Source organism: Solanum verrucosum, unplaced genomic scaffold (assembly GCF_900185275.1).
Source record: "Solanum verrucosum unplaced genomic scaffold, falcon-dt-bn FXZP01000207.1, whole genome shotgun sequence".
NCBI classification, from domain to species: Eukaryota; Viridiplantae; Streptophyta; class Magnoliopsida; order Solanales; family Solanaceae; genus Solanum; species Solanum verrucosum.
The window spans coordinates 3326250-3341760 of record NW_026019996.1 but is presented as its reverse complement, the minus strand read 5'-3'; the positions used below and the strand labels follow the sequence as shown (position 1 = coordinate 3341760).

General features: G+C 33.6%; 1 pseudogene; it reads right to left on the bottom strand.

Moving 5' to 3' along the window:
* Window positions 1–378: 378 nt before the first annotated feature.
* Window positions 379–14409, bottom strand: LOC125819360 (DEAD-box ATP-dependent RNA helicase 18-like; annotated as a pseudogene).
* Window positions 14410–15511: the final 1102 nt, after the last annotated feature.

Genomic DNA, 15511 nt, shown 5'->3' with positions numbered 1-15511 from the left:
TTCCAAAAAGCAACATTAGCACAAAATTATATCACAACGACAAAGAAAACCATCTATCCAGCTAACTGGCTAAATCATTGATAAAAGTGTATCTTGATACGAATATTACACATAAGGACAAGATGTCACGCTACTAATGGTTAATATCACAAAAAGAGGTGGTAAAAAGAATTGAATAAAATCAAAAGAAAAGGTCAGATAGCAGAAAACTTGGTTGCTCATCCATGAATCTGCTTGTTATCCAAAACTATTGGTAGATCGACTTCAGCTTTGGAGTGATCCAGGCATACTTATCTTTCTTTGATAGGTAAATGGTATAACATCTGCAACCACCACATACAAATGTATTTGACCAACAGAATTTGTGCTCGCATGTAATCATGTGTCAGAAAGCAAGTCTTCAATCCCAGTCAATTTTGCAAACTCATTCTCACCGATAACTTCCCTTTTTAGCTTTTTCAATAGGGGGTACTCCCTTGTAATCTCATCTTCATCTTCATCTTCATCTTCAACTAACTTTGTAGCACGTCTCTGTTTGGCAGTTTTCTTTCTCATGTCAGTTGCTGTAGAATTTGCTTCTTTTTTAAGTCTCAGTGTCTTCTGTTCTTCTTGTTGTGCTATTGCAGCCTTCTTCATTTGCAAATTCTTCTTTCTTTGCTTCTCCCTGAACTTGTTCCTGAGTGGAAAAAGTAACGGCTAAATATCAAAGGCCAAGACACCAAACCAGATCTAACAATTAGTGATCAGTCTTTGAAGTCACAAGACGCATTGAAACTGCCCATCTGTATGACTTCAACATGATTATCTGCAGGCTGAATAATTAACAAACTTAACGTATACTTGATCTCCTCCAGGTTGATATCTTCAACTGCAGTAAATACTTTTGTAAAAAGAGAATGATGCTTCACATCAGGCACAGAAGGAAGCTGCAAAAGACCATATCCCATGCCCAACTTCCCAATCTGAAGCTCCTTCCACCTAGAAATAGAGAACCAAGCAGAAGACATGGAAATATAACTATAACTTCATATTACATCAGGTCCTTAACTTACCTCAAAATGTAAGAGCATTGATGTTCTTTATATGCACAGATGTATGACACAAAGGCTCCGAGTCCTTTCTCCATTACATCACGATCTTTCTTTGATACTGTCTGTATCAAGAAAAAGAAACATCAGTAACAAACAGAATTCATTAGTCAAATGCAGCCTCTTCAGCCTTAATGAATAATGAGGACAATTTTTTTTTGGAAACTACACAATTCTGGATCTGATGATAAATCTTAGAACTAACTCATGGCCTTGGAGAAACATATGAAGATCAAAGTCAACACTGAGAGTGGCTTGTTTTGTCTGCTAGTTACAAGAACAAAATGCTTGAGACAAGACAGCCTTCAGAAAAGAAGTTTCCAGCTTTGTGGAACAAATTCAGAAACCATCAACCATTTTGTTTTGTACAGCCCAATTGTTTCACAAACTTTAGACTTATTTCTGAATATGCTGGGATTACGATGGAGAATGCCTGAAGATACAATTGAATTGATGAGAAGCTGGTATAGAAGGGACTTGTCAAAAGAACAATACAAATTGTGGAGAACTATCCCAGCTGCTATGTGTTGGACGGTTTGGAAAGAGATAGATGCAAGATGATTTGAAGATATAGCTAGCTCTATACAGAAGATAAAAACAAAGAACTGTTTTGTTTTGTTTTCTTTTTGGTGTAAAGAGGGTTTGATTAATGATGCAGAATCTCTGTTAAACACACTTGAAAATCCATGCTGATTTGATGTGAAGCTGTCTTTTGAAAATATTCAAGCACAATTCGTGTTGCATTTATAATACTTATACACACTTTTCTCAATAGAATAAAAGGCAACTAAACAAACTAGAGGAATGAAAGCATTTCCACTACGAAGCAAAGGTAAAGAGAAATATGGCACGATGGCATAGTTTAATTCTTACTTCATCAATACTATCGGGAGCCTCAGAGGCACATTACCCTCTTCTACGAAAACGTTTTTAATACGCAAGAACTCCACTTATGCTTCCTCCTAAAAAAACCAAGATAGATCATAGTTAATAAGTAGGGTGGGGTCCAATCAGCCTCCAAAAAGTTTGATACACTATAGAGGTGCAAGACTTGACCTTTGGCAACAGAAAAACAACAGCACGTCCTTGTCGGCCCAGCATAGCTGTTTGGCCTACTCTATGTATAAACATTTTATCATCCTGAGGAGGGCAGTACACTGCACAACAAACAAAATAAGAGAATAATGCATCCGTGTAAGTTCCAGCTGCTTATTATCATGCTCATAATTACATGCACGATTGACTATAGAAGTTAATTAGGAGAGTGGTGGTCCATATTTCTACCACAAATATCCATCTGTATACCTATTCATGAAAATTAGTGACTTTGGTATGGCAGGCTGGGAGTGCACAAAAGCTAAGTTGCTCGGACTCTCCAAAATCGTTGCTGCACCAGAGTCGGATCCTCCAAAAATGCACTACTTTTGGAGGATCCGACACGCAACCGTCGACATTTTTTAGGAGTCCGAGCAACATAGCACAAAAGCCCTAAGCATTTACAGGTGACATTTGTTTCAAATTCAGGTGAAAGTTATTTCTTATTTTGAGATTTTCCAAAAACTGAACAACTTTTCTCTGGTGTTTGACCAAATCAAATTTTCAGAAAAATTGAAGTTTGATTTTTCCACACTTGCTGAAAACAAATATCAACTAGATCGTTCCTATACATAGTGCCTCTGTATGAACATAGCATTTTAATACTGTAGTTGACTCATATATAAACCAGTTAACGTTTTCGTATAACGATATCATGTTATTGAATAGTGGGAGGCAACAGTCAACAATGTGTAATACTAACTGGACTGCTACAGGAGTTGTTAATTCTGCTGCATACAGTCTCTGTTATTTAAGTTCAGGTGGTAAAGGAGTGATATAAAGCAATGCTACAGTAACATAGCAATAACCCCTCCCTCCCCCCCCACCCTCCAAAAAAAAAAAAGTGCCTGTATTATAAAATCAACATGTGCTGCTACATCTGTGCATTAAAGAATACCACTGGAAAGAGATGTAAATTATGCTAGTGTTTTCTCCCTTGCACTCTACAAACCTAAGATAATAGGATTACTTAAAAGATTTCATAAAATAAGAGGCATTCCTTATTAAAATGTCAAAAAAATGTACCTGCTTTATCTTTCTGTGAAGAGAGATTAACGAAAAACTTTTCAGACAAGAGAGACATGGAAGAACAGTTCCCCAACAATCAACACAAGCACAAGTCATGACGTAGCTGCAAAAGTAAAGAAATATCAGATACCGGACACCAAAGTAATCTCCTACCAGCTATATGCCGGTACACAAAATAAAGAGTATCTACATATACAAATCAGGAATCTGGGGAAGTTAGTTCACATTATAATTTTTTTTTACTTGTTCTTCGTAGGAGATGTACAAGCTGTGATGATTTCTTGTCCGCTTCGCATTCAATATACTGCAAAATTGAAGAGAAGCTAGAATATGGTAATATGCATCTTGACATTAATAATTCATTTGGACTAAACGAACACTCTGAACATTCGAAACATACCTCAATATGAAGGCCAGAAGAAGTTTTTGATGAGGTTGAATTCCCAGGCGCAAAACCGCTTAACTGTTTTATTTCTGCCCAAACTTCAACCTGACAGGATTTCTCAATCATACCTTTGATAGTTCTTCAACTGCCTCAGTTTGAGTAGCAGAGAAGAGACCTGTTCTACGAAGCTTAGGTAAATGAGAAATGATTGAATTTATCTGCTTCTCGAATCCCATGCCTAATAGCCGATCAGCCTCATCTAATATCAGGATCTGTACAAATGATATGGTTGTTGCTGAGTGGCGAATTAAGATGTAGTATTCATATAGCACTACCAAATCCCGAACACTTTGGACAAAAGAAAGGTTGGGGAAAGGGGGAGGACTCAACAATCAAAACCCAGTGTTCCATTTATTGACGGCCAATAGATCACGCTACATGTAGGAAATCAGTGACCACTTAGGTCAGAATGTGATAATAGGCAATCATGAAGGTCAGCCTTAAGTACAAACTTATGATCTACAGTGGAAATAAAACTTAACTTCTTTTGGTAAGGCTGAACTTAGCATTACTCCAGTGCACAAGTGGAAAGCTTTACATAAATGTAGCACAAAACTGTGCAGCTAAATTGTTTTAACACAGGGCATATGACACTTCCTTTTCTGTTTTGAAGTATCATAACTAATAGCAGCTAAAAAGATACTGCCGCACTCGAGCAAAAGAATTTGATACTACTAAATTCCCATGCAAAGCTTATGCTTAAAAGTAGAAAAATAGTTAACAGCTTAAAAACCACTGTAGCACTTGAGCACAAAGCTCTTTGCTTTCCACTGAATGAGGCATGAAAGTAAAAACCTCAAGATCCCGAATGTCCAGTATATCCATGCGCTCCATTATGTCATATAGCCTCCCAGGTGTCTCGATCGATCAACAAATTCGCTCCTTCCTCCTCTATCTTTCTTTACTTCTAGTCCCCCAACAAGAAGCATAGGCCTAACATTTGCTAATGTGGAAATGAACGGTTGAGCAACGTGAAATATATGTGACGACAACTCCCTGGTGGGTGATATAATTCCCATTACCTGCAAGGACACCAAAGAGACAGCTAAACACAAGAAGAGGACAAAATAGAATTGAAGGAAAAACAGAAACATATCACAAGGATCTTTATTGGCTGTCAAATGGGTGAATTTGAATAGAACATCATTTGTTTCAATAAAGTAAAACATGTCCGGCGATTAGTTGTTTGTTTATCAAGTGTTCAACGATTTTCTGTCTTTTCATTGTGATGTAAGGCCTATCGTGATCTCACTATAACCGGGTGAAATTTTATTGATAAATCCGTATTAAATTTTGGATTAATCTTTAAATTCATGATGTGTTGACTAAGTCAAATTATTGGTTAATAAAGGATTAATATTTAAGTTAAAATTATATGACTTAAATTAAATCCAAATTACATTTGGGTCAATTTAAGTTGACACTTGACAATACTAGCTCAACTCATGCTCTTCAAGCCCAAATCCTCTAAAATTACTTGAAGACCAAAAATACCCCCAAAATCCTAGCTCACAACTATATAAAGAGGTCTTCATAAGACCAAATGGAGGAAGAAGAAGAAGAGAAATAATAGAAAAGCTCTACTCTTCCATAGAGATCCGCAAGTTTTCCGCATATAAAAGATTCTTCGTCTTCAAGTTGTGAGCCACAAGTTCCCATATGCTCCACATTCGTCGAGAAGTATCAACGAGTATTTCATCGATTCAAGAACAAAGTAAAGCTCTTGAGTTATGACCATGAGGAGAAGAATCAAAGGATTAAATTTGTTTTCTTAGATTTCATATAGATTGTAACCTTTCGCACAAATCATTCTAATATAATATTATTGTTTGTTTGCTATTTTTTTTCCTTGATTCCTATATTTCAGGAACAAAACTTAGTCTCTTACAATTCCAGCTAAGTCTCAAGTCCTGAAGCACCTCAAATTTGAGCTAAGTCTTCAAGTCGTGATGCTCCTCAAATTCCAGTCAAGTCTTCAAGTCACAAAAGCTCCATGAAAATGAGTTAATCTTCAAGTTGTTACTCTTGGCCCTCATGAGTTTAAATCCATATGGCCCCAAAAGAAAATTCACTAGGTTGAAAACCTTGAAATAGGTGGCCTAGGCAAATTAGAAAAAAAAAAAACTTACATATTTTGCATTGAAGTGTAAAGTAAATATATTTTATTGCTTTAAAATTGCAAGAGTTTTTATACATTAACAATCATAAGGAAGGGATGAAAAAAAAATTGACATATCATCCTATACAAAAAGCTCAAGTAGAAAAAAATCACACGCCAAGAAGTGGCTCGTCAACATGTCTTGGATGTTTTTATCAAGTTCATCTCTTCATCAAACATCATTACTTCAAATATTTTTATGGATCGATGAAGTCATTAGTGACCCTCTATCTTTGACATGGATGCATATTTTGAAGTCTGATTTGTGGAGTTGATCATGTGCCAAGTAGTTACTCTTAGAAACTAGGACAGACTACACCAAATTTTCTTTCTCGCCAAAGCCGAAACTACAGAGGAAGAATCACAAAGTGTGATTTGTCACTAAGTCGCAACTAAGAGGAAGATACACTGAGTGTGGTTCTCGCCAAAACCGCAATCATAAAAAAAAATGCACTAAGTGTGGTTCGTCGCTAAAGCTGCAACTGCAAAAGAAGATACACAGTGTGGTTCGTCGTCAAGGCCGCAACTGCAAAAGAAGATGCATTATGTATAGTTCGTTGTCAAAGCCGCATTTGCAAAAGAAGATGCACCAAGTGTGGTTTGTCACCACTAAAGCCACAATTGATAAAAATAAATGCACCAAGTATGATTCGTCGTCAAAGTCGCAACTACAAACGAAGATGCATCAAGTGGTTCCTCACCAATTATGGATTAACCCTCACTTTTTTTTATCTGATATTGAGACTGTTTGCGGTCCATCGTAAACCTGCAAAAAAAATAGAGGTGATGTGTCTCATAGTGGCAATAGCACGAAGCTTCAAATTGGCATAATGAAAATTGTGGCATTTTCTCTCGTCATAATGAATAAGGTCTTATTGACTTAAAAGTTGTGTTTTGTCTCCATGTAGATGATGATAGAATTCTCAATCAATATGCGGCTCTTCGGCGAAGAAGTGAACTCATGAATGTTGTCCAAAGTCAATTGGATCGCTAACTTTAAAAAAATAATTTTGGTCAATCCATAAGGACTTTGACTTTTGGATATATTGTAGACTTAAAAGTTTATTTTCTATAGAATTAAGTCGCTCTCTATTCGGATGCTCCTAAACGAAGATACATACGTTTTGAGCAGACTCCACAGCACTGTAAAACAACAATGGTAGACCTGAAGATCAACTTCAAAAATCAATTCCCGTCAGTCCATGAAGGTTTTTACCTTGATTTTTGGATATATTGAAGACTTTGAAATCTAGTTCCTATAAAATCAAGTCGCTCGTCACTCAAAAGCTCCTACACCAAGATACATATATTTTGGTAAGACTGCATAGAGTTGTGAGGAAAAAAAGACAATAACAATTTTCAAAAATTAACCCCAATCAATCAAAAAGGATTTTGAATTTCAGATATGTTGTAGCTCTGTGAGTCTAGTTTCTGGAAAATCAAACGAATCATGATTTTGACAACAAGATATGAATTTTCTGCCACAGGTGTGTAGAAAAAAAGTGACGAATTTTTTTTTAAAATAGGTACCTAATAGAGATGGATTTGATGAGCTTGACGATGTCGCAAATTGACGATCAACCACCATAAGAACATGGGTATTTATAAATATAAAAATACATAAACTATGTTTCTACACATTATGGAAAAACCATTGTTGAAAGTGAATCATTGTATGTTTTCATAAGAACCAGATTATGGTAAGTTTCCATAGGAATCAAGTTATGAAAAATTTCATTGGAATCAAATTATGGACAAATATAGCAAGTTTTGTTCCTACAAATTATGGTAAATTTTCATTGGAACCAAATTATGGAAAAACTTCCTACGAAAAAAATATTTGATTCACGAATACTTCAGACCTTGTCTTTAAAGGTTTGATAAGTCAAGCACCCGAACAACCCTCAAAGCAAGGAGCATTTGTAGACAGTTAAATTTTATTGATAGATCCATATTAAATTTTGGATTAATCTTGAAATTCATGATATGTTGACAAGTTAAATTATTGGTTAATAAAGTTAGATTAATATTTATGTTAAAATTATAGGACTTAAATTAAGTCCAAATTACATTTGGGCCAATCTTAACAATACGAGCCCAACTCATGCTCTTCAAACCCAGGTCTTCTAAAAAAATTTGAAGACCAAAATACCCCTAAAACCTTAACTCACAACTATATAAATGGGTCTTCATAAGACCAAATAGAGGAAGAAGAAGAGAAATACATAAAAAAGTTCTGCTCTTTGGTAGTGATTCACATACAAAGGATTCTTCGTCTTCAAGTTGTGAGCCTCAAGTTTCCATATCTCCACGATTGTGATCAAAGCTTGGCTCCACATTCATCATTAAGTTTCAACAAGTACTTCACCTATTCAAGAATAAACTAAAGCTTTTGAGTTGATGATCGTGAGGAGAAGAATTAGAGGATTACATATTTTTTTCTTAGATTTCAAATATAAATATTATTGTTTGCTTGCTATATTTTAGGATCGAAACTTAGTCGCTTATTTCGTTCCTGAAATATAGCAAGCAAGCAATAATATTTATATACGAATGACTATTGCAAAAATTACAATCTTTATGAAATCTAAGAAAAAAAGAAGTAATCCTCGGATTCTTCTCCTCATGATCATCAACTCAAGAGTTTTACTTTGTTCTTAAATCGATAAAATACTCGTTGAAACTTCACGATAAATGTGAAGCCAAGCTTTGATCACAATCCCGGAGATATGGGAACTTGCGGCTCACAACTTGAAGATGAAGAATTCTTTATATGAGGAAGACTTGTAGATCACTACTAAAGAACAAAGCTTTTCTATGTATTTATCTTCTTCTTCTTTTTTGGTCTCATCAAGATCTCTTTATATAGTTGTGAGCTAGAGTTTTGGGGTGTTTTAGTCCTCAAGTAATTTTAGAGGACCTTGGGCTTGAAGAGCATGAGTTGAGCTCGTCTTGTCAACTTTATAGTCTGGCCCAAATGTAATTTGGACTTTATTTAAGTCATAAAATTACTTAAATATTAATCCAACTTTATTAACCAATTTGACTTGGTCAACATATCATGAATTTAAGGATTGATCCAAAATTTAATATGAATTTCAATAAAATTTCACTGTCTACAAATGTCCCCTTCTTCGAGGCTTGTTGCGGTGCTCGACATGTCGATCCTTTAAAAGACGAGGCTTGAAGTATTCATCAAGTATATATTTTTTCGTATGAAGTTTTTCAAAATTTTCCATATTTGATTCCAATGGAAATTTTCCATAATTTGGTTCCAATGGAAACTTACCATAATTTGATTTCAACTATAGTTTTCCCATAATTTGTAGGAACGCGTTTGTTTCAGAACTTTTTATATTTGAATCCAATGGAATTTTCCATAATTTTATTCCAATGGAAATTTTAATAACTTGATTTTAATGGAATTTTTCATAACTTAATTTCTATGGAAACTTACCATAACTTGGTTCCAATCATAGTTTTCCATAATTTGTAGGAACAAAATTTATGTACTTTTGACATCAATAAATATCCATATTTTCATGGTGGTTGATTGTCAATATCAAGCTTATCGAATACATAGGTAATGTTTTATATATATATAACTTTCGTTACTTTTTTTAAGCTCAGCACACCTACGGTAGAAAATTCATATCTTGTTGTAGTAACATTGAAATCATGACTCCGTTTGATTTTTCAAAAACTAAACTCACAGATCTACAACATATACAAAAATCAAAGTCATATTCCTTCTCAATTGATGGAAATTAATTTTTGAAGTTTGCTATCACATCTGTCTCTTTTTTTTCACAACTCTATGCAGTCTCACCAAAGCGTCTGTATATTGGTGTAGGAACATCTGAACGATGAGCGACCTGATTTTATAGTAACTAGACTTCAAAATCTACAACATATACAAAAATCAAGGTGAAAACCCTCATAGATTGACGAGAACTGATTTTTGAAGTTGGTCTTCAGGTTTGCCATTATTTTTTTACAGATTTGTGGAGTCTCACCAAAACTTCCGTATCTTGGCGTAGGAGAGTCTAAATGGAGAGCAACTTTTTTTTTGTTTCCCACCCGGTGTCCGAAGCCCACATTAGAGCTCCGACTAAATTCGGATCGCGCTCTGCAGGGCCCATTCGGGGTGGCGCTCCCAATAGGATTTTCTCCATATCCAGGGTTCGAACCCGAGACCTCTGGTTAAGGGTGAAACACTCCACCAGTGCACCACAACCCATGTTGGTATATAAAATAGACTTTTAAGTCTACAACATATCCAAAAATCAAAGCCTAAGTCTTTATGGATTGGCCAAAATTAACTTTTTTAAAATTAGTGACATCTTCGCCAAAGAGCTGTATATTGAAGCCTGTAGCAATTGAGACTTTTGTCATCATCTATACGGACAGATTACACAAAAAAATTTAGTTACTAGGACCATATTCATCATGATGAGCGCCAGAACATATGTCACAATTTTTATCATGCCAATTGGAAGATTCGTGTTATTGGCACCATGAGACACATCACCTCTTTCTTTTTTTGCAGGTTTACGATGGACCGCAAACGGTCTCAATATCAGACAAAAAAAAATGTAAGGGGTAATTCATAATTGGCAAGAAACCACTTGGTGCATCTTCGTTTGTAGTTGCGACTTTGACGACGATCCACACTTAGGGTCTGTTTGGAAAGCCACTTGATAATTGGAATTGGTGTAATTACTAGGGTAGTAATTACATTGTCTAGTAATTACACTGACCTGTTTGGTTGCCACAGTGTAATTACACATGTCCTGTTTGGATGCCACAGTGTAATTACACATGTTCTGTTTGGATGCACAATTGCAATCATAAAATTATAATAAATTTTAAAAATAAAAATTAATTATTTAAAATTTATACTAGACAAATAAAAAACTTTATAAATGACATTAAATTAAATATTTAAGATATATATTCTTTTTTGAAAATATATTAATTAATAAACATATTTTCTGTAACTAATATTATGAAAAAATAATTGATTTATATTTTTTCAAATTAATATATTTCAATTGAATTGATCGAAACAACTAAAAGTATGAAGTTTCTACGAACATCGTGAAATGCATGTTTGATAAAAAGAATAATATATAAATAAAATGTCATAAATTATTAAATGTTTGACAAAAATATAATCTATCAAGTCTAATAAAAAAATGACGTGCAATGTAAATTCAATATTACTAAAACAAATGAAACTGAAAATATAAAATATGTTATAAATTCAAAACAAAAAATTTAACATAATACTCTTATAACAAATTTCAACATAGCAATAAATATGATTTATTTTTATTTTTTCTTAATAAAGAAAACGTAAGTCTATAACCTTACTTAACAATAAATTCTATTTTAATTTAAAAATTAGAATACTAATAAAATTATGCTAATGAGAAAATAAGCATGGCATAAAGAAATAGATAATACGAGAAAATTATATAGAATCATGTAAAGTAAGGTTGAGAATAAGAAGAAAATGAAATATAATAATATAAAATAAAAAATAAACTTTTACAAATTTTTAGAATAATAAAAATAAAAAAAGAACTTAAAATAATAGAAGTTAAAAAAATTAAAACAAAAAAATAAAATAAAGAAATTAAAAAGTAATCAAGTGGTAATTACACCATGTAATTACCAGCAATTCACAATCTCTGCCGGTGAATTGTAGAGTGTAATTACCCCCTGCCAATTACACCAATTACCTGCTGACCAAGTAATTACTAGTCCTTCCAAACAGGACAAGACAGTGTAATTACACCAATTACACAAAATCCAGTTACCAGGATGTCCTTCCAAACAGGCCCTTAGTGTTTTTTTTAGCAATTGTGAATTGGGTGGCGACGAACCATATTTGGTGCATTTTCTTTTGCAAATGCAACTTTGATGACGAACCACACATGATGCATCTTCTTTTGCAGTTGCGACTTTGACAACAAACGACACTTGGTGCATCTTATTTTGAAGTTGTGGCTTCAGTGAGTAACCCCACTTAGTGCATCTTCTTCTATAATCATGGTCATGGTGAAAATCACACTTACTGTATTTTTCCTCTAAATTGTGGCTTGCGATGAATCACATTGTGAACCTTCCTCTGTAGTTTTGACTTTGGCGAGAAAGAGATTTTGGTGGTCTGTCCTAGTTTTGGAGAGCAACTATTTGGAACATGATCAACTCCAAAGTTCTTTCTACCACCTCAAAGATGTTGCATCCTCGTTCTAGAACATATGAAGAGGATATTTTTTTTATTGGAGAAGATAAACCGAGAACATGAGATGACTTGGATGCTTGATGCACTTGTTGTCCCAGCATTACGACTTTACTCCTAATTTTGCCAACAATTTCCATGGCAATTTTCAAACCATTTGTGGAGTCAACATCCTCTAAAGCATTGGATTCAGAGTTGATATTCATTGTGGACATATTGATATTTATTAAACTTTGAAGAGAGAATTTGGATCCAACAGTTTTTGCGAAAGCGGATGCAGATGCATATGCGGATTTCGAGTTGACCTTTTTGGAAGTCATTTCAGTGTTCTTGAACTTTGATATTTTTTAAGAGATGAGATGAGAGGTAAGATTGTCCCACTAGGCGTGTCAATTTGTAAGCGACTAAGATTCGTTCCTGAAATATAATAATCAAGAAAGGAAAATAGCAAGCAAACAATAATATTTATATTCGAATGATTTGTGTGAATGTTACAATCTTTATGAAATCTAAGAAAAAATATGTAATCCTCTGATTCTTCTCCTCACAATCATCAACTGAAGAGTTTTACTTTGTTCATGAATCAATGAAATACTTGTTGAAACTTCACGATGAATGTGGAGCCAAGCTTTGGTCACAATCGCAGAGATATGGAAACTTCCGGCTCACAACTTGAAGACGAAGAATCATTTGTATGCGGAAAGACTTGCGGATCACTACTGAAGAGCACAACTTTTCTATGTATTTATCTTCTTCTTGTCTTTTGGTCTTATGAAGACCCCTTTATATAGTTGTGAGCTAGGGTTTTGGGGTATTTTTGTCCTCAAGTAATTTTAGAGGACCTTGGGCTCGAAGAACATGAGTTCGGCTCGTCTTGTCAACTTAAGAGACCGACCAAAATGTAATTTGGACTTTATATAAGTTATATAATTTTAACTTAAATATTAATCCAAACTTTATTAACCAATTTGACTTGGTCAACATATCATGAATTTAAGGATTAATCCAAAATTTAATATGGATTTATCAATAAAATTTCACTGTCTACAAATTTATTCGATCTTCAACAAGATTGGAGGACATTATTTATCTGTTGTAACTATGTTGAGAGTTGAATGCAAATTTTCCTTCCTACTATACCATTCCTCATCATGTTACATCGTTTTATTTAATCGGGAAAAAAAGTAGGGGTGGGGTTGGTGGGGCATGGCATTGACATCCTTGCGGGTTAACCAGGAAAGATGGATGTCTATTAAAACAGCAATGAGTAAGTGACTCATTTTTCACATAGTCAATCAGCATATTGTCCACTTCTCTAAACATGTGAAGTGGATAGCAGTGCCATTGTCATGCGGCTTTTCATTCCCACAACAATATGTATTTGTATAAGTAACTCATTCTGTAGTCAAATTTGAATGTCCTATTGAACTAATAAGAAACTTGATACAAATGAGCACAATGGCATCTGCTTCCACCTTATATCAGTCAGCACAACAAATCCTTCATAACAGGACACTAAATATTTAACATTATAGTTCTCCAGCGTTTTGATTATATTCAGATGACAGGCCTCTTATTGGGAATACTAAATCCACTGCTCTTTATGAACTAAATCAGTCTTATTTCCTGTTCTCTGTATGTAATAAATATGTTACAGCAAAGCCTTGTTTCTGAACCCAAAATCTGCCTATCTAACAAATCTAAACTCTCTAAACAGCCCAATCTAATTTCCAATAGAAGCCAACAAAGTTCACCTAAAATTGCTCTAAATGGTTGCACGTATCAATTCAATCATAACGAGACTAAACACAGTATATTAACATGGATGAAAAGAAGAAGGAAGCTTACCTTGTGAGGTTTGGGATTAGAGGAGTAGCGACGGAGTATCTCAACCAGAGGTAAGACGAAGGCTAGGGTTTTACCAGAGCCAGTAGCGGCATCGACAGTAACATCCTTGTAGCTGCAGACTCCAGAGTAAGGGTATAGTAACGGCCTGAACAGGTGTACAGAACTCGAAGCCGGAATTGGTTAAGGCTTCCAAAACTGGCGCAGAGAGTGGTGGTTCGAGGTCGGAGAAACGAGTATTCGTTAAGGCTTTGTTAGGATTCGAAAAGTCTATGACGGCATGCCGCCGCAGTGCGGTGGCCCTCGGTGTCCATATGAAAGAGTTGTACTTGTGCTACTCCCTCTCTTCCAAAATTGTTCTAATGATTTAATTAATTTTTAAAGTTAAATTAATTTAATATTTTAAATTAAGATTTAGGTGAAAATTATTTTCATTCCCTAACTTTGTTTTTAAAATCAACCTTTTCATCAACTTTGAACAATAATCAAACTCTTTCATTTATACTAATTATTTTTTTAAAATGCCTATTATATTCTTTCATTATCAAATTTTTTTACTTCTTTAAAAATCATCATATTTTCATTTTTTTAATTCACGTAACAATTTTTCAATAAAAGCATAAGTATTACTTTTTGGACGAAAAATGAGAGATATTAATTAGGTATATGAAATAAGTTAGCATAATGAGAAAATTAACTTTTTAATAATAATTAAATCTCTAATATTTATTTATACATGTAAAAACAACAGAGGATAATAACTATACAATAATATTTCAATGAATGCAATATAAAATAATTAATTTAATTAAGATCAGATTTTTAAAGATTATATTTATTTAGATTTAAAATTATTTTAAACTATAATTTATGTAATACTCCATCATTATTAATCAATACCTGTTTATATATATAGACAATAGAGAATACCCCTAGACTTTATATTACTTGACCCTCTCGTTCCAAAAATTGTTGTTTTAATTTACTTGTCCAATTATGAAATCAAAAGAATTTTTTAATATTTTTTATTTCTACCCTTAGTATTAAATAACTGCATAAAGTAGTAGTCAGATTTAAAGTTTCAAAAAATTATTAATAATGTTAGTTTAGTAAAATACACCTCAAATTTAAAAAAATAAGAGGTGGCATATCAAGAAGGATAAAGTAATATGAAACTGATGGAGTAAGAGAGTGGAGAAAGACAAAAATAGACGCATAAATTCATATACACACAATTAATGCATATCAGTCATATTAAATTTTGTGACAAATTCATAAAAATATTATTTTGCTTATATTAATGTTAATGAACTTAAAGAAAAAAATCATAAATATCTTGGTTAAAAAAATAAATTATGTATAATATAAAGAAGTATTACATATATGTGATATAACAAGGGTAAAATGGATAGTACATAGGATTAAGGGGGAGCTTGATTATTGTTCAAAATTGAGGGGAGAATTTATTTTTTAAAGAGAAAAGACATAAAGTAACAAATGAAATTGTCCCAAATATTCAAAAAGATACCTAAAGTTTGTAGGCGTCCTATTACCCCATGAAACCATTTCAAATCACAATAAATAAACACTTTTGATCAACT